This window comes from Bactrocera neohumeralis, chromosome 2 (genome assembly GCF_024586455.1).
Source record: "Bactrocera neohumeralis isolate Rockhampton chromosome 2, APGP_CSIRO_Bneo_wtdbg2-racon-allhic-juicebox.fasta_v2, whole genome shotgun sequence".
NCBI lineage: Eukaryota > Metazoa > Arthropoda > Insecta > Diptera > Tephritidae > Bactrocera > Bactrocera neohumeralis.
The window spans coordinates 47178717-47197827 of record NC_065919.1 but is presented as its reverse complement, the minus strand read 5'-3'; the positions used below and the strand labels follow the sequence as shown (position 1 = coordinate 47197827).

Genomic DNA, 19111 nt, shown 5'->3' with positions numbered 1-19111 from the left:
TCGGAATGGCTTATAGCTAGTGAGTGTTTTATTGCATTTATGGTAAGTTCTGAGCTAATGCGAGTACGTTCCCCACATTAAAATGAAAATAGTTCACAAGAGATTTGAGTCCTCGGTTAGAACTAATCGTACTAGTATTTTTTATTGCGGCACAAAATCTCTCTCTCCTCTCTTAGAGTACCAATTTACCAGCTAACGGTCTAAGTTTCGTTGTATTTCTTTCGATTGTTCTCAAGTTATTGGTCTGAAAGTGACACCACCTCTGCTATTTTTATTTACAATGGAAACAAAAATTCATTTCGATTTATAGGTTAAATTATATTAGGTTAATCTGGTAGGCCAATAAGCCACGCATAGATCAATTTTGGTCCTTTGTGGTACTAGATAGCGTTTAGTTTTCTAGGTTCATAAGGAGTATTCATCCTTTAGGACGCTTGAGCTTGACACGAATTCGATACCCCCTCCAGTGTCTCATACCGTGAAGAGTCCAGATGCTTACAGCGTAGTCTTCCCAATTCGGGATAAGCGCACAAGAAATGATCCATTGTTTCCTTGGTGCCTTGCTCCAGATATTTCCTGCAGTCTTCTCGTTCTGTGAGCCCCATTCTGCAGGCATGTGTCGCCACCAGACTAGACGTACACCATTCTAAGCAATCTCGTCCACTATTTCATTGCGCTCAATGCCTTTATGGCCAGGCACATAGTACAACAGAACACTTATCAATGCTGCCCTGCTTCCCAAGACACTTCTGGCTTCGTTGTCATCATCTGCATACATCTAAGTATGTTGAATCTGGATTTGCCTGCAGGTGCATTAGAGACCAGCTCCGCGGCTTTCGCAATAGCAAAGACTTCAGCTTGAAATATACTGCAATGGTCCGGTAACTTAAAAGGCTGCCTTCTGTCTAACTCTGAACAGTGTATACCCACACCAACCCCATTGTCTATGTATTTTCGAGCCATCCGCACAGATGTTTAGAGTGTTGCGCGTAGCTAACATACCTTTACGCCAGCTATCTTTTTCTATGTTTACTTTGAACCTTCTTTCCCCGTTGAAAAATGGGATCATGTAGTCGGTGTTACATATAATAAAACACTGTTTCCAGATGGGAGAAAGCAATTAACAAATTTTTGGAAAATAAAACTTTTGGACTATCTTCAGCGCTATGACTTAATCGCCTACCCGCCGTATTCGCTAAGCACTGCCCTCAGCGATTATTTAGTCTTTCCTAGACTCAAAACCTGGCTTGCTAGAAAAAAAAAATTATCTGAAATGAGGAAGATGGAAGCAAATCTACTTCAAAAGCTTTACTTAACACTATTGAACCAGAATCGAAATGTTGGAGAACCGTTAAAATAAATACTTTACTCCGGAAAGAGATTATTTTAGTATTTGTAATTTGTATGGGCTCATAAAGACTATTAGAATTAACTTCAAACTAACGGTTAAGCTAAGATAAAATAAACAGATGAACCGGCAAATATAACCGGTTACCTTTCATGGTTATCATTTTGACCTGCATTTTTTGAGTTCTGTCAATCCGATCTAGTACTGTTATAAGCTCCGATGGTATCTGAGAAATTTTAGTTAGTTATAGCATTTATACTCACCATCCGCTAATTGCTCATCACTCTCACGGGTCATCATTTTCTTACTGCTTTCATTTTTGCAGTTATTCCTAGTCTAATTGTACCAAATTTCAATAAGCCGATGTTGTCTCTGGAGTTTGAACAGAAAGTAAAATTACATATAAACCGCATTTTAGATAAAAATTTATTGTGAAACCTAGCTAAAGATTAACCAGTACAAACAATTATAAAAATGAGTTTAATAATAAGACGTATTTATATTCTATTCCAGACCTCAATGTTTTTAAACATATAACTCTTTGCTTAAAAATACTGAGATATGTTACATAAATCTTTTTCCAATTCATTTCCGAATGCAATATTTTTCTAATGTTCTTTACTATAACTGGAAGGGTAAATGCAACAGTTCCATGTATGTATTTAATCTGCCGTGAAACATTTCAGGTGTGTGTCTTTGCTAACTCTAAATGGCAAATGCGCCGAATTGTAGGCAACACATCCTCCCGAGTACAGAAAAATGTTCAATATGGGGGCATACAGCGAGTAGTAAATGAGTATTTGAGTCAATATGTTAAGGTAGCTTAAGTCTATTTAAAATAATGGAAACAGCTCGAATAAATTTGGCCACCTAAATCGAAATTCATTATGGTATTTTTTTCTAGAAGGCTTTTCGAGTTTGAAGCTTCAAATGATGATCAGAAAGAAAACTCATAACCTTAACTAGAAATCAAAACATCTACCTATTTAGTCGCTTTCAATTATTTTTATCAACTCAGTATATGTATTTGACATATTTATTCTTTAACACAAATAGCCAAATAATTCATTGTGCCGTCTTAAGTAGTGCTTCACCACTACTCAACGGCATCCCCGCTGTGCACGTGCCGGGTGCGTCTATTTATGAACTCTCTTCACTAATATGGGGACGAAAAATTGTTGTGCAAATAACGAATGAAAAAATAAAATAAATATCAGAAATAAAAAAGAGCCGCTCACGCACACATCTAATCGAAATTCCCAGACGTCGTTTGAATTTGTCCTTTGGATTGTCGTACATAAGACCGCAGCGCACGCACTCGTGTCACTGGAGTTATTTAAAGCGTAATTTCTCTGAGCAACACACTTACATATATATTATTTAGACGTTGAGACGCCAAGAAGTTTGCACAACGCAATTCAACAATTGTTATTGTTTTTCCATTTCTTTGCACTTTCAAGTTTTGTATAATCTTACTTTATATACACTTACTTACTTGTACATATATGTATTAGGGTGAGTCAAAAACTAATCTAAATTCGTTTATTAAAAAGCTTTGAAAATTTGTTGGTGCTCTGAAAAAAGGGGATAACAAAGTTGTTGAAAAGATATCAGAGATTTTATCACAAAAAGATTGTTAGAATTTTTTATGAATTTATTGGAATTATTCTTGGATATTTTAAATAACATTCATTATTAAATTGGGCAGGGAAGAAAGAACGGAAACATAACAATATTTTTTTTATTAATACAGATACTAAAAGATTTTTTATTAATACTATAACTGAACAAATTTCATGAACACAAAGTTTTGACAATGATTTTCATGTGAGGGAATTCCTAAAACCGGACATGAGTAGATTCCAATGAACGGACGCGGGCACTATTTTGCTAATATTTCGTTCAAGTTATCCCTGATGAACGAGAAAAACTTCATAAATTCTTCTCTCTTCAAGAATACATTTTAAACATTCGGCGTGCCACCGCCATATATGGACAGCTCCCTTAGCCGGACAAAACACTGACATGTATCCGGTTATGAGGAATTTCACTGTATACTAATAATCTCTGGTGGATATAGTACATATGAAGAATACAATTCATGTGAACAATATTTGAACTTAGAGAGGTAAAGTGGCGATTGAAGATCAATTACTTATAACTTGTGGCCCCGCCTTTAGCTTTTATGACTGCTTTAATAAGGTCAAACATAGAGTTAATTAGATTATCTAAAATTTCTGGAGAAAAGCTGTTCCAAACTCGTTCATCTTCAGTCCAGAGTTCATCTAGGGTTTTTGGTGTTTCTCTCTGAGCAATTAACCGTTTTTTTACAATCGTCTAATTTTCAATAGGAATTCATATCTGGTAACTGAGCTGGCCACTCCTTCACCCGAATTCCGTTATTTCCTAAACAAGATTTTGTAATGCGGGCCGTATGTTTAGGCTCATTGTCTTGCATGTATAACAAATTAGAGGGTTCACATCCAAAAATCTCGAAGCTAGGGATAAGTGAATCCTCTAGAATGCTAATATAGTCCGTAGCTCTCATTATTCCGTAAATCGACACAGTTTTCACACCTTTCCGTCACAGAAATAACACCACACCGTGGACCATCTCCGAATTTAAGTGTGCGCAGCATACTCCTATTCGTGGGACTTCATCGCTTGTCATACCATCTTCAAATGCGTTCATCTGAATTAATACCAAGATTACTAGTTTAACTGTTCGCTTGCCCAGTTTTTATGTTCTTTCGCAAATTTCATTCTATCCGTTTTGTTTTTCGTTGACATGCACGGTTTTTTAATCATTGGTGTTGCACGCATATGGGAACTTTTCAGCGAATTTCGAAAGGCATTGTTGCATACTCTAGTGCTTAAAGACGGCAATAACACTTTGTTGGCCTCTACTGCGTTTTAGCTGCATCAGTCATGATAAGACGCCGTAAAGTCCTTTCTGTTTCAGGAGTGAGCTTTTAATGCCTGCCTAACTTTTTGGGTGGTGTGTTAATATTGTCTTGTCTTTTCATTTTGCTGATGACACCAATTGAAATTTTATGTTTTTGTGCAATCGCTCTAATTGAAAGACCCTTCTGAAAGTCCGAATGCTTTTCGTAACATGAGGTTCAGTTTTTCGGTTATGTCTGAAAATTGAGAATTTTTCGATCTTTAATTTTAGTTACAAAACCTTAGTAAATGTGAGATCCTTCGCACAATAAAATTATTAAAAAAGGGATAACAACTATTTTGTAACGACGGAATTATTTACATACCGCGTCACACCAGCTCAGAAAGTGTTCATGTGGGCTCATTTCAAAACATGTGCTCAATAGGTTAGTTTTTGTCTTACCCTAATTCAAGTAATAAATAGTAAATGGGAAACATTTTGCATTTACGCAAATAATTAATAAATAAACATTGTGGAATTTATAGATACTCTACTACTTGTATTTCTATAGTAAACAACTATGATATTATTCTTCTTTATTGGACACCGCTTACGCGGTAATCGCAGAGTTAACGATAGCGCGCTAGTCATTCCTTTTTGCTGTTTGGCGTCTATTGGATCCTTCTGCATCTGGTCTTTCCAACGGTGGAGGTCTTCCAATTCTCTACTTCCCCGGCGGGTACTGCGTCGCATACTCTAACAGCTGGAGGGTTTTCATCCATTCGGACGACATAACCGCCAACAATGTGGGTTTAACGTGGGATCCTGCTGGCGACAGCTTAACTCCACGGTGCTCAAAAGCACAACGGATCAATACAATGCGTCGATCAGCGCCCTGAAAACTGGGTAATGATTTTCAGTACCAATCGGCAGTGTGGCATGGACACACTAACCACCTTGGTAGGGCTCGAGGCCCATCTAAAACCTCTGCCGTACTTTGGGTCCGGCACCCGGTTGCAATGCAACTCCACATTCGACTGACAAAGTCAGTTCTTCCCGCGATTTGGGTTTTAACCACAGCCACCACGAATCTCCACAAAGGGCCAAACCCAATGAGCAGACTGGAGCGAACTCCAGGGGCTACTGCTCCCCGTGGTACCAGGTTAAAGTCTTTGGTATTGACCTTGCAGCCGAAGCTACGACCAGTTGAGCTTCCATACAGCCCTGGACTGGTGGCCAGGATCTTAGTCGTCTCTTACGACAGGCATGCCTTACCGCGGGTATATTCGGTTTCCCCTCGAACCCGGAGGGGTCCCCCCGTACCCGCGCAGGGGGAATAACCTAGCCAGCGTAGCCATTCTCTCTTAGTTCGCTGAACTATGTCAATGTCGTCGTAAATCTCGTACAGTTCATCGTTCCATCAAATACGATATTCGGCGAGTAACCAGTTTTTGTCATCTTCCATGCCTCTGCACCACACAACAGGACGGGCAGTTGGTATTTTTTCGTCGAGAGAGGACTTTACTTCTCATTTGCCCACTCAGTCCGAAGTAAGCAAGAGTTATTCTACGTTGGATTTCAAGACAGACGTTGTTGTTGGCGTTAATACTGATTTCAAGATAGACGAAATTATCTACGACTTTAAAGTTATTAATGTCAATAGTGACGTGAGAGCCTAGTCGCGAGTGCGACGACTGTTTGTTTGATAACAGGAGATAATTTTTCTTGCCCTCGTTGACAACCAGATCCATTTGCTTCGCTTTCTTATCCACTCTGGAGAAGGCAGAACTAATATTATCAAAAAGGTTGTCTATCATTCGAGGCTGTTTTGACCTTTTCATAATAGGTGTTTTTTACGTGGCGGCTTTTCAAGACTGTAGCTTTAAAAATGTTTGAAATATTCATTAAAAATTTTAGTATAGTATTTTTAGGTTAAGACTGCCGAAATGTGAACGAGAAAAGCGATTTGCTTGCATTTTAGGTGACGATATGTATAAATATACTAACGGATCTGGCCACGCTTTGCTGTGGTATTCATATAATAAACTATTCAATACAGTTGTAATTTTATTTACGAATAAAGGCGAACACGTTTTTGGCGGTATAAGAATCCAAGGGATTGTACTTGAGGTTTAATTTTGAATATGTTCATACAAATAAATTTCATTGGAAAAAATAACGAATTTAAGGCTGCTTTCTCAATGTCTGGTTACCAGCCTTTCTGTCCAGTTAATAAAGTTGTCCGCTTAATAGATTGTACTTAAAAAACATCAACAATGTGCATAGTTAAAGGAGATATACGCTTAATAGAGCGTCCATTTAATAGAGCTTTCACTGTTTTTTTTTTATTTATGGATTGTTTTTACTATCCTATCTTTTACGTTGGTTCGAACTGAGCACAGCGTGCTAAATTTTGCTAAAATTGGTTCTGTAGTTTAGTAGTCCATCGCAGACAAACAACGTGACACGTAATTTTTATATATAAAGATATATAAATTATATAAGTATCCCACACTGCACAAAAAATATATTTGTGCTTTTCAAGCCAATTTGGTGATGAGGAAACGTACTCTCAATTTTTCGTTGTATAAAAGTAAAAAACTCAGATTGTACATCATACACTTGCAGAGTATATTCATTTTTGTGAAATAAGAGTCAATATCGGTAACACACAATCATCACAGTTGCCAATAAAAAAATCCGCGCAATAAATTTTTACAATCGTTTGCATTTCGCAAAATGCGCATAAACAATGCTGAATCACGCGCGGCTATTTTTGTACATTCCGCGCGGAACGACACTCAACACTCAGCAGAAGAGCAACCAATCCGTGCAGAGCAATTGAATTGAAGCATAACTCATACGCCGCGGAGTACTGCACTTAAAATGCGTGACACAGGCACACACGAGCACACACTTACATGTACATGCTAAGCATACGCTTATATAAATATGCTTGTGTGTGTGTTTTTTTCTATTTTTAACTGCTAGCTAATAACACTATCTAACTGTTATAGCCCTTATGCCCATCAATCAACTCAAATTACGATAATATCAATTTACCACGCTCCGTTCACTACTCATTTGTGACGGTATTAAAGCGACGCGTTTCAAAGCTTTCGAAGTGTGCGTGGCGGTATGATAGTGTCTGGCTCAAATGCTTAAAAATAGACTTCGCTGCTGATTCCTGCAGGCCTCAAGCAGCTCCTTACGCAAGGGAGCCTTTTTTCGTCTTATTTCTTTATGCTGTATTCCTTCTCATTGTAATACCCGCTTTGTTGTTGGCGCAGCTCTATTTTGTGCCACGCGCTTTACGCTTTCTGCTTCTTGCATTTGCTTTATTCTCTTAGGAGCACGGATTTTATGCATTTTTATTATTATTTCAATGAATTTTTATTCATTCTTTGCTTACTTGATCTCTGCACTGCAGAGTCGAGTCACTCGCTGGCGAGGTCATTGTTCTCGCATAACTTCCGGGGAGCTCGTGGGCGATTTAACTTTTTAATGCGCATATCATTAGTGGCATCAAAACGACATTAACGAGTTGAAGAGATAAAAAGTTTTAATTTAATGAAATACAGAGTGGCATAGGTAGATTAAAGAAAATCTTAAAGAAATTAATGTAAATTTCAGTCTTTTTTACTTATTTTTCTTTTGGATTTTACGTTTTAAAGGAAACGTCTCTTTTACATTTTTTTCTTTCAAGAGTCTAGTTTTCTAGTTTCTCTAAATTTGAGTAATAGTAGTCATTATAAAAGCAGATGCTTATATGCGTAGACAAGCGTCTTGACATAACGCCGCTGGCCACCATATAAATGGTGATCAATTTCGAAGTACCCTACTTTAAAAAAAATAACTCAAAAACTTCAATATTAATGGGGAATGTTTATTATCGTTCGAAAGAACATTTTTTGGCATTAATTTTTTGAAGATTATCTCTTTCAAATGTTGGCCGCGGCCACGTTTCAGATGGTCCATCTGTTGAGTACAATTTTCGATGACTTTTTTAAATTTAGCAACAGTCTCACACTATACTCTTTATCACCCTTTTTATCGCATGCAACTTTGTATATATTTAAATGTGTCATCAGCTTTGTTCGTTTTTTGATCTCAATAGTTGACCCTTGGGCATGTTTAATCCAGTTTCGCGCTGCATTGCGCTAATAATCTTTTATTACTCAATTATGCATCCCAAGCAGAGACAGTTAATGACACTCATTATAGAAAGATATGAAATGTTAAAAGGAAATAAAAACGCAGTGATTGTGATAACTTCAGTCAAATTACTTTAGTTTTGGGTTATGTTTTCCTGTCGAGTTAGAAGATTATGTTTATAAGTCAGTAAAGACGTATATCAAGATAAGCTCAGGCAAAAAGGAGATATTTATTATATTTTGTTTGTGTGAAAACTAGAAGCAATCTATAGAAAAGCACAAGGTAGAAATGAAAATTTTTCTCAATTTCTGTGGATCCTATCAAACGGAAAGGAATAAACTATTTATTGAAGTAGACCCGTAGGGTTTTATGCCTCGACAGCAGAAATAACTCTTAGGTCCTCAGAGAAGAAATTTTAATTCACACAATCTCCTCCATTAAATACAATTACTGAAACCGTATTAAAAAATTTCGAAAGAAAAACTGAAGATTCTTATATTTTTTAATTTTTTCATACAGGATCCAATTAAAAAAGCCATAAATTCGGTTTGGAAATTATTTTTATATATTTTAAAGTATAAAATGTGTGAAAATAATCATAAATTCAGGACCAATTCACTTTTGCTCGATATGACCAACTTTTGCCTTAACTATGGCCTTAAGACGATCAAAAAACGAATCGTAAGCTGCCCGAATGTGACTTGCCGATATTTTGGCCCACTCACGGACAATGGCTTTCTTCAGCATCTCGAGACTGGTGTATTTTTTACTTCGGACCTTGCTCTCCAAAATGGTCCAGAGAGAATAATTCATTCACGGCTTCAAAGCAGTCTCCAGAACACTTTCCTGATAATATATCGTATTTATTTTGACGATGAAAACAATTGGAGAGCGCCCATCTGCGGTGATAGCGACCCAAACCATTATTTATATCGGGTGCTGCCTCCTGGTGGCCAACCGATGACTTAGATTCGTTTTGAGAGTTTACGAATTGCTCAATTGGAAAAATTTTTTCGTCAGAAAACACAATGTTCGGAATTTGACCGCTTTCGGCCAAGCGAAGCAACTGCTTCGCTCTCTCAAGCCTTTCTTGTTGCTGCTTGGGTGTGAGATCATGGGCCGTTTGAAACTTCGCCTTCGGATGCTGCGGTCGGATATTTTCAGTTGTTTAGCCATTTGATTGGCACTTCGTCGTGGATTTCGCTCAAGTCGCTTCTTCAATACTCCGAACTGTCATTCAGCAAATTTATGAACAGATGATTCCAGTGCGACAGCTGCGCGAACGGTCTGAAGTTGGTCTTCGAGTACCGGACCCTGTATTTAAAGCCCAGTGAGTGAGAGGCCGTTAAACAATTATTTTTCCAAAGATCTATATTAGAAAGTGCATATAAAACCAACTCTTCTCAAGGCAGGAATGAAATCTGATGCTTAAGAGATACCTCTAGTTTCATAAAATATCTCCTTTATTAAGCTAAACATTCGACTAAAAGATTCAAATTCTACAGAAACAGGTAAGAAAGAACAGTTTATACTCTTGGACCTTGCAAGAATCAAAGGCAAGTAAATACCTTCAGATGTAAAACGTCAACCTGAGGATATTCTATATACTATGTAATTATATGTAAGGTAAATCAAATATTGGCCAATATATCCAGTATAAAATCACCTGGAAGTTCGAAAATCTTTATATTAGGTATATGAGGTCTCAGGGAAATACTGACCCTATTCAACACATTTTTTGATACACAGGATTATTGCACATCTCTCACATTGACCGACATTTTCGATCAAACGTCAACTACAGATAATGGGGCCCCGATATTTGGTACCTAGGGGCTTGAACACTTTTACTTGATTTCGGTAAATTTTTGGTGATCATGTGGCATGGTTTAAAGGAATTATTAGTGCAAAATTTGATTCCGTTAAGTTATCAAATGAAATTTGAAATTGTGTTTTATGGGTAGTAGGCGTGGTTGTTGTCCAGTTTCGTCGATTTTCGTCCATTTACATACTGTGGCATATGTAGGAATGTGACCAAGTAATTTTAGTCCCATAAAGCGTTCTCATATCATATCGGAGGTATAAATAAGTGCCTCTGACGTGTTTTGTTACCGATTTATTGCGCTTTTAGTAGTTTTGAACAGTACCGTATATTTGAAAATTATTGTACAACTCAGCCATCCCCTTCAAAGTAGTCCCCTTAGGCAGCTACACAGCGTTTCCAGCGCGTTTTCCATGCTTCGTAACATTTCTGGAACGCTTCGACTGGGATGTCCGCGAGTACCCTCGTCATGGCCGCCTGGATGTTTGTAATCGACTCAAAATGGGTTCCGACCACCGATTTTGTTTTAGGAAACAAAAAAAGTCACACGGTGACATGTCGGGCGAATAAGGCGACTGTTGCAACACGGCGATCCCGTTAGAGGCCAAATACTGGGACGGTCATTCGATGCAGCTTTTGCTCCACAGAAATCCCAAAATCTTCGGATCTGTCTGACTGTTTCACGGTTCATACTCAGTTCCGAGGCCAACATTCGAACTGTTAAACGCCGATCTTCAGGGATTAATGCGCGAACATGCTGCGCATTCGCGTCAGTCCGCACCTCGACTGGTCTCCCACTCCGCGCCTCGTCTTCCACGCTTTCACGCCACTCCTTAAACTCTTTGTGCCATCGAAACACCTGGGCACGACTAAGAGCACTATCATTATGCACTCTTACAATTTTAGCGTACGTTTCCGAAGCTGTTTCGCCCAATCTGGCGCAAAATTTTACCGCGACTCGTTGCTTTTGATTTCGTTTTTCCATTTTCGTGACGAGCCCTACAAGCACATGTCTACTCAACTTGACGCAGCAGGCGAACTAAACAAGCTAGAGCGATGGTACATATATCAATGGAGAGGGGAGGGATCCCGGAAAAAGAGAAAGGGAGAATTTCAAGGTCACAGGTTTACCACAAGCGCGGCAATAAAATCAGTCTCATTACTTAATTGTCAAACCTCGTTTGGGGATTAATTGGGGTTATCTTCCGATTTCGTCCATCACAATGTCGGAAGGAGTTCTTATAGTATGTGCGCTGAGCAAATTTGGTTGTTGTAGGTTTATTGTTTTAGGAGATATGTACATTAAACTTATTAAAGGGCGGGGCTACACCCACTTTTTCAAAAATTTGCGCCCACAATTGCACCTTGCTACTGCTAAATTTCAGCTTAATATCTTAATTTAGTGCTCGCAAACTAAGTTTCTTCAATGTATATCAATTTTTATTCAAGTTACAGCTTGCACGGACGGGCGCTTAGTTATAGGTGATACGTACAACCGTTAGGTGAACGAAACTATTATACTCTGTAGCAACAGGTTGCAAGAATATAAAAACAGTAAGACAAGTAGTTCTTGAGGAAGAAAGTTAGATTTATAGAAAACTTAAAAGTGTTTAAAAAAAGTTTCAGGCAATTAAGTTTGTGGTCCATTTGAGCTAATTTTTGAGCTCGTTTTTAAATATCATGAAACTTTCTTCCTCTCTCACTCTTGAAACTCTCATGAGTGAATTGAAGTTAATAAGCTCTCCTTGAATCAGAGCAATACAAGACCAACAGCTTCTGGCGAAGTCATTTCAAGAGCAATTTCTCATTTAACGCAACCACTTTCGTCCTTCAAGTAAATGTCAAACAAGGCTGTCCATTATGTAACTTGCATAGTTCACTACCAGAAACTGATAAGGTCATTTACATCCAATATATATACTTGTATCTATATAATATTCATATACATGTTTATGTGTATCCATATATACATATGTATATATGTATAAGCACGTGTATGTACATATGTCCAAATGTCTAATATTTCTTACTTCCACGACTAAAAGCTGATATACTAACGGTACATATGAACATAATCAAGCATATGAAAATTCATTCAATTGCGTTGAATAAAATTTGTCAAAGTTTGTTTGTATGTATTCAAGCACTAGTAGGTATGTATGTACATGTCTGCGCAAATGTCATGGTCAACTGAGTGAGCGAAAACTCCTTTCATGCTGGTAACGAGCACTCAACTAACGACGTCATAAGCTTATTTATGTATATAGACGTGCATGCCTATATATACACACAAGTATGTATGTAGACATACATGTGCACCTAACATTTACATAACAACAAGTATAAAGTGTCAATATGACTTGGCAATGTAAACAAAGCGTGACAACCCTGTGAGTACCTCCGTGATAAGCATGTGAGGGTGTCTGATAGTGAAATATTGCACGTGTGTGCGTGTGTGACACATGCTACCAACCAGATACTCACATGCATCATTCAACAGAGGAGGAGGCAAGGGCTCAGTGCACTACAATATACATCGATATTTAATAAAATTGCCTGTTTATTATTCAAGTGCATGCATAATTACATTTTCGACCTGCATCTCTTGCCTATCACACGCTTTATTCTTCACTTGTTTATTTAAATTCGTTTATGCGAGAACGTAAAATAAGTTATGTAGATAGTGTTTTCCTAACTAAATGAGAAAATAAATTTAATAAAAGCATGCTGCTGCTTTGAGGCAAATGATTGTTTGTTTTCTCAACTGGAGAAAAAGGTAATTATAAGTTGAAGGCAGCAAAGTTCAAAGCGAGAACTTAGCAAACTTTTCTATTGAAAATTATTGAAAGAGTTAAATTTTTCAATTAAATCAGTCTTATATTTCATCATTGAACTAAAGTCACTTCAAATACTGGGAAGCTGGATAATTTTATATCTAAAATCAAGTCAACTTTCAATGCACTGTAATTAGATTGGCAACTCGTTAAACACCAGAATAAGTTTGTGTAATTAAAATTAGTTGCTTCCAGCAATTGAAGAAAATTATTGTTATATGTATTAGTAAATGGTGATAGGCGGCAGTGGTAGGTATGAAAGAAAAACTAGTGAATATCAGGTCAATTGAAAAGTTCACGGCCTGACACGCAGATGGCGCTAATTGAATTAAATCCATATGATTTTTAGTTAGCGCTAATCTTCAAAAGGCGCGTATATAAATTTGACAGCTGGCGGATCATTACTTTGTGAATTATATCATTTTCAGTGAAGCAACTTTTGTCATTTGAAAAAATGTATAAAAAAGAGTTTAGCTTGATGATAAGGTATTGCTCTTCGAAGGGAAAAAATACAGTTGGAGCAAAAACTTGGCTCGATGACGAGTTTTCGGACACTGCAGAAAAATCAACCAGGCATGTTTGGACGTGGTGAAATGAGTACCGAAGACGGTGAACCCAAAAAGTCCACAAAATAATTTTGGAAGAGCGTAAAGTGAAGTTGTGCGAAAGAGCAGACACTCTAAAGATGTTAACTGACGTATACAACAGTCATTCACGAATATTTTGATATGAGAAACTATGTGCAAACTGGAAGCCGAGCGAGCTCACTTTTGACCAAAAACAACGACGAGTTGATGAATTCGTTCCCACGACAGTCGGGTCTAAGTAACTGGAACGTACACCGATTTTTCATCCGGTCAAGGACTGTCAACTCGACAGAGTTCTGTCGCTACAACAACAACAACGAGTTGGTGAATCTGAGCAATGTTTAGAGATGTTCAAGCGTAATAAACCCGAGGTTTTATGCTGATTTTTGGCAATGGTTGAAACTATGCTTCATCATTTCACAGGACCATCAACAGCCGCTATTACATTGCGTTATTGAATCGTTTGAGAACGAAATCGCCGGAAAATGGTCGCATTTGAAGAAAAATAAAGTGCTGTTTCACCTAGACAATGCACCGTGTTACAAGTCGGTGGAAACGAGAGCAAAAATCCATGATTTGAATCGAATTGCTTCCGTTTCCACCCTATTCTCCAAATCTGACTCTCATTGCCTATTTATTGATCTCAGATCTCAAATGTTCACTGGGAAGAAAATTTCGTCGAATAAAGAGGTGATCATTGAAACTTAGGCTTATTTTGAAGAAAATGGCAAATCATACTACAAAAATGGTATCGAAAAGTGACGGAGTGGCGGGAATATTGGTAATGCAGGAATCTTCGCGGGTTATTCACCCATTCGGGCAGCAATTCTCCATGAATGTGAAATTATTATACTGGCCTACAAAATTTTGGTTTGGTTCAGCTCTGTCCATATCTGCAGTCGGTAAGGTAGGCAGTTTGTCAATCTGATAATCACTACATTAATAGTAAAAATATATTATTAAGTTGAAATGAGATATGTATTTTGGTATTGAAATCGGCATTCAAGAAAAAAAATGCGATGCGAACAAAGTGACTGATATTTTCGTAATATTCTCACAAAATATTCCAAAAATAATGAGGCACCAACATTAGTGTAGGCCAGTGTTATTTAAATGGACTTATCTCAGATTAATTTAGAGAGAAGGGATACGAAATCGATGATGAATTTATTGATGAAATGTCTCTAAATGCAGTGTCATAACTACAGATATTTATGTGGTTCAATAAGAATTGCTTGATAGCTTTATAAATAATCTATCCGAAGAGTTTCCAGGAAACATACTTCGAATCCGATTTTCTACTTTTATTATTTTTTTACCTTTCAACTAACGGTTGTATATATCACCTAAACCTAGAGGAGATAGATATAGGGTTATTTATATATATTAGGTCTACAACTTTGCTTCCGCCGTTTTTATACTCTCGCAACAAAGTTGCTAAAGAGAGTATAATAGTTTTGTTCACATAACGGTTGTTTGTAAGTCCTAAAACTAAAAGAGTCAGATATATGTAAGGTTATATATACCAAAATGATCAGGGTGACGAGTAGAGTCGAAATCCGGATTTCTGTCTGTCCGTCCGTCCGTCTGTCCATCCGTCCGTGCAAGCTGTAACTTGAGTAAAAATTGAGATATCATGATGAAACTTGGTGCACGTATTCCTTGGCTCCATAAGAAGGTTAAGTTCGAAGATGGGCAAAATCGGCCCACTGCCACGCCCACAAAATGGCGGAAACCGAAAACCTTTAAAGTGTCATAACTAAGCCATAAATAAAGATATTAAAATGAAATTTGGCACAAAGGATCGCATTAGGGAGGGGCATGTTTGGACGCAATTGTTTTGGAAACGTGGGCGTGGCCCCGCCCCCTACTAAGTTTTTTGTACATATCTCGGAAACTACTATAGCTATGTCAACCAAGGTCTACAAAGTCGTTTTCTTCAGACATTTCCATATACAGTTCAAAAATGGAAGAAGTCGGATAATAACCACGCCCACCTCCCATACAAAGGTTATGTTGAAAATCACTAAAAGTGCGTTAACCGACTAAAAAAAAAACCTTAGAAACATTAAATTTTAAGGAAGAAATGGCAGAGGGAAGCTGCACCCAGGCTTTTTTTAAAAATTGAAAATGGGCGTGGCGTCGCCCACTTATGGACCAAGAACCATATCTCAGGAGCTACTAGACCGATTTCAATGAAATTCGGTATATAATATTTTCTTAACACCCTGATGACATGTACGAAATATGGATGAAATCGGTTCACAACCACGCCTTCTTCCCATATAAAGCTATTTTGAATTCCATCTGATGCCTTCTCTGTATAATACGAGTATAAACATTAGGAACCAATGATGATAGCGGAATAAAACTTTACAAAAATACGGTATTTGAAAAATATGTAAATGACGTATAATGAAATCTCGATTATCACTTTACCATGCGAGAGTATAAAATGTTCGGTGACACCCGAACTTAGCCCTTCCTTACTTGTTTTTTGTAAATTTAAGGCTTTATTGTATTAAAGCGGTTACAAAAATGTTATTCAAAATGTGACGAAAGAACTCCTCATCTTTCGAATCGATCCAAGTATCAATCCAATTTTTGACTTCTTCATAAGAACTGATGTGCTCGTTAGCTAGACCGTGTGCCACCGATCGGAACAAGTGGTAGTCAGATGGAGCAACGTCTGGAGAATACGGCGGGTGGGGTAAGATCTCCAATTTCAGCGTCTCCAAATATTTTTTGACCACCTTTGCGACGTGAGGCCGAGCATTGTCATGCTGGAGAATGACTTTATCGTTTCTTTCCTCGTACTATGTCGTTTTTCTTTTAGTGCTCGGCTCAAGCGCATCAATTGCGTTATTGCAGCTCATAATATATCACCCCCAGCTGGTCCCACCAAATGCAGAGCATTACCTTGGCGCCGTGAATGTTCGGTTTTACCGTCGACGTGGAGGCATGTCCAGGCTTTCCCCATAACTTTCTTCGCTTAGGATTATCGTAGTGGACACATTTTTCGCCGCCAGTTGCAATGCGATGTAAAAATCCCTTTCGGTTGTGCCTTTGAAGCAGCTGTTCACATGCAAAGAAGCGCCGTTCGACATCTCTTGGTTTCAAGTCGTAAGGAACCCAGTTTCCTTGTTTCTGAATCATCCCCATGGCTTTGAGGCATTTTGATACGGCTTGCTGTGTCACTTGCAACGATTCGACCAATTCCTTTTGGGTTTGAATCGCATCTTGGTCGAGTAATGCTTCCAATTCAGCATCTTCGAAAATCTTCACCCTTCCACCACCATTCTTAAAACGTTGAAACAATTCGCGACATGTTCTTTCACTTAGGACAGCCCACCGTACGTATCCGAAAGCATTTGATGAGCCTCAGCCGCACTTTTCTTGGAATTAAAAAAGAAAAGCAAAATTTCCCGCAAATGTCGAGAATTCGGCTCAAAAAGTGACATTTTCAGTTGAGAATAAATTTTGGATGCAAACAGATCTCTACAAATATTTTGTTGGAGACCACTGACCACTTTTTTCTTATAATAGTGCATCTTGGCCTAGCCAAAACAGCCACTGTCTCTTGCTTCACTGAACTATGTCAATTTCGTCATATATCTCGTGCAGCTCATCGTTTCGTCGACTGATGGGAATGATGCGGGAATTGTAGAATTTGGACTTTGTCCGTCGAGAGAAGACTTTACTTCACAAATGTCTACTCAATCCGAATGGGCACCTGTTGCCAAGAGTTATTCTGCGTTGGACTTCGAGGGTGACATTGTTGTTGGTATTAATACTGGTTTCAATATGGACGAAATTATCTACGACTTCGAAGTTATGACTCCCCCTGCAGGGTATGGGGGACCCCTTGGGTTCGGGGGGGAAACCGAATATACCCGCGGTAAGGCATGCCTGATGTAAGAGGCGACTAAGATCCTGGCTACCAGTCCAGAGCCGTATGGAAGCTAACTGGTAGTAGCTTCGGCTACAAGGTCTGACCGGAGACTTAATTCTGATACCACGGGGAGAAGTAGTCCTTGAAGGTAACTCCAATCTGCTCATTGGGTTTGGCCCTTTGTGGAGATTCGTGGTGGTTGTGGTTGAAACCCAAATCGCGGGAAGAACTGACCTTGTCAGTTGAATGTGGAGTTGCATTGCAACCGGGTGCCGGACCCAAAGTACGGCAGAGGTTTTAGATGGGCCTCGAACCCTACCAAGGTGGTTAGTGTGTCCATGCCACACTTCCAATTGGTACTGAAAATGCTTAGCATTCTCAGGGCGCTGATCAACGCATTAATTTGATCCGCTGTGCTTTTGAGCGCCGTGGAGTAAGGCTGTCGTCAGCAGGTACCCACGTAAAACACACCGAATGTTGTCAACAGTGACGTCGCGACTGCGATGACTGTTTGGTTGATGACTGGAGATATTTCGTCTTGTCCTCGTTCACAACCAGACCCATTTGCTTTGCTTCCTTGTTCAGTCTGGAGAAAGCAGAACTAACGGTCGCGGTTGTTGAGGCTGATGATATCAATATCATCGGCTCATTTATAATAGTTTATTTCTCGTATCAAGTTGTGCTGTCTATAATATAAACTACACGTTGATACACCCTGCACATACTACTTGATTATACACATTTTTACATATTTATTAGACATTTAGAAAACTAAAATTACCATAAATGTTTAAATGCTTATTTCGAGTTCAATAAAAATAAGTTGTTTATACATATCGTCACATAAAATACAATATAACGTATCATCGCAAAATTCAAAATTGAGCTTTTTATTGCCTACGATTCACTACATCTTATTATCTATGTATGTATATTATCCATAAAATTTTAACTTTCGCTAACAGATATAACCAATATATAACCATTTTATAACCAAAACTCCAAATTTTGTTTCAATATGAGTGATTTATATCGTTTTTCCTTCGCCTGCAATTTTATGAAAAGTGATGTTACGTTTTTTTGCATTTTAGGTGACGATATATAACTCACAACTCAAACTTTAACGAAAAGTATTAAAATTGTTAACCAAAAACTTTAAGGCATATATTCATTAAAATTAATATTTTTTATTTGCTTGCAACTGTTTGTTTTTACTTTTCATAGCCTAAGTTTTAAACTGCAAGAACACACACGATTTTTTCACGTATTTAGTTCACTTTGTAAAAAAATTAAATATATTGCCGTTATATGTTTAAGAATCAAATTAAAACTCGTCTGATGTTGCATAAAGGTTGACACAAATATTTAAACATATGAAATTAAATCCGTCCTCAATTTGCTTTGAAATCGCTTTCCCGCTAATATTTGTAAATTTGTTTGTGTATGTCGCCTGTGGCTCCAACAATTTCATTTCGCTTTCATATTTCGTTCGCATAAATATTTTTCGCCTAAAGCATAATTCATTTCAAAATTAAAAATTTATACGAAATTCAAATATTGTTGTTGTGTTTTCAAAAAATATTCAAAAT

The 19111-nt window shown here is 37.9% G+C and overlaps 1 protein-coding gene across 7 annotated transcripts in view; it reads left to right on the top strand.

Annotated features, from left to right (window-relative positions):
* LOC126750929 (uncharacterized) overlaps positions 1 to 19111 on the top strand; it is a 64998-nt gene that overhangs the window by 27884 nt on the left and 18003 nt on the right. The window lies entirely within an intron of this gene.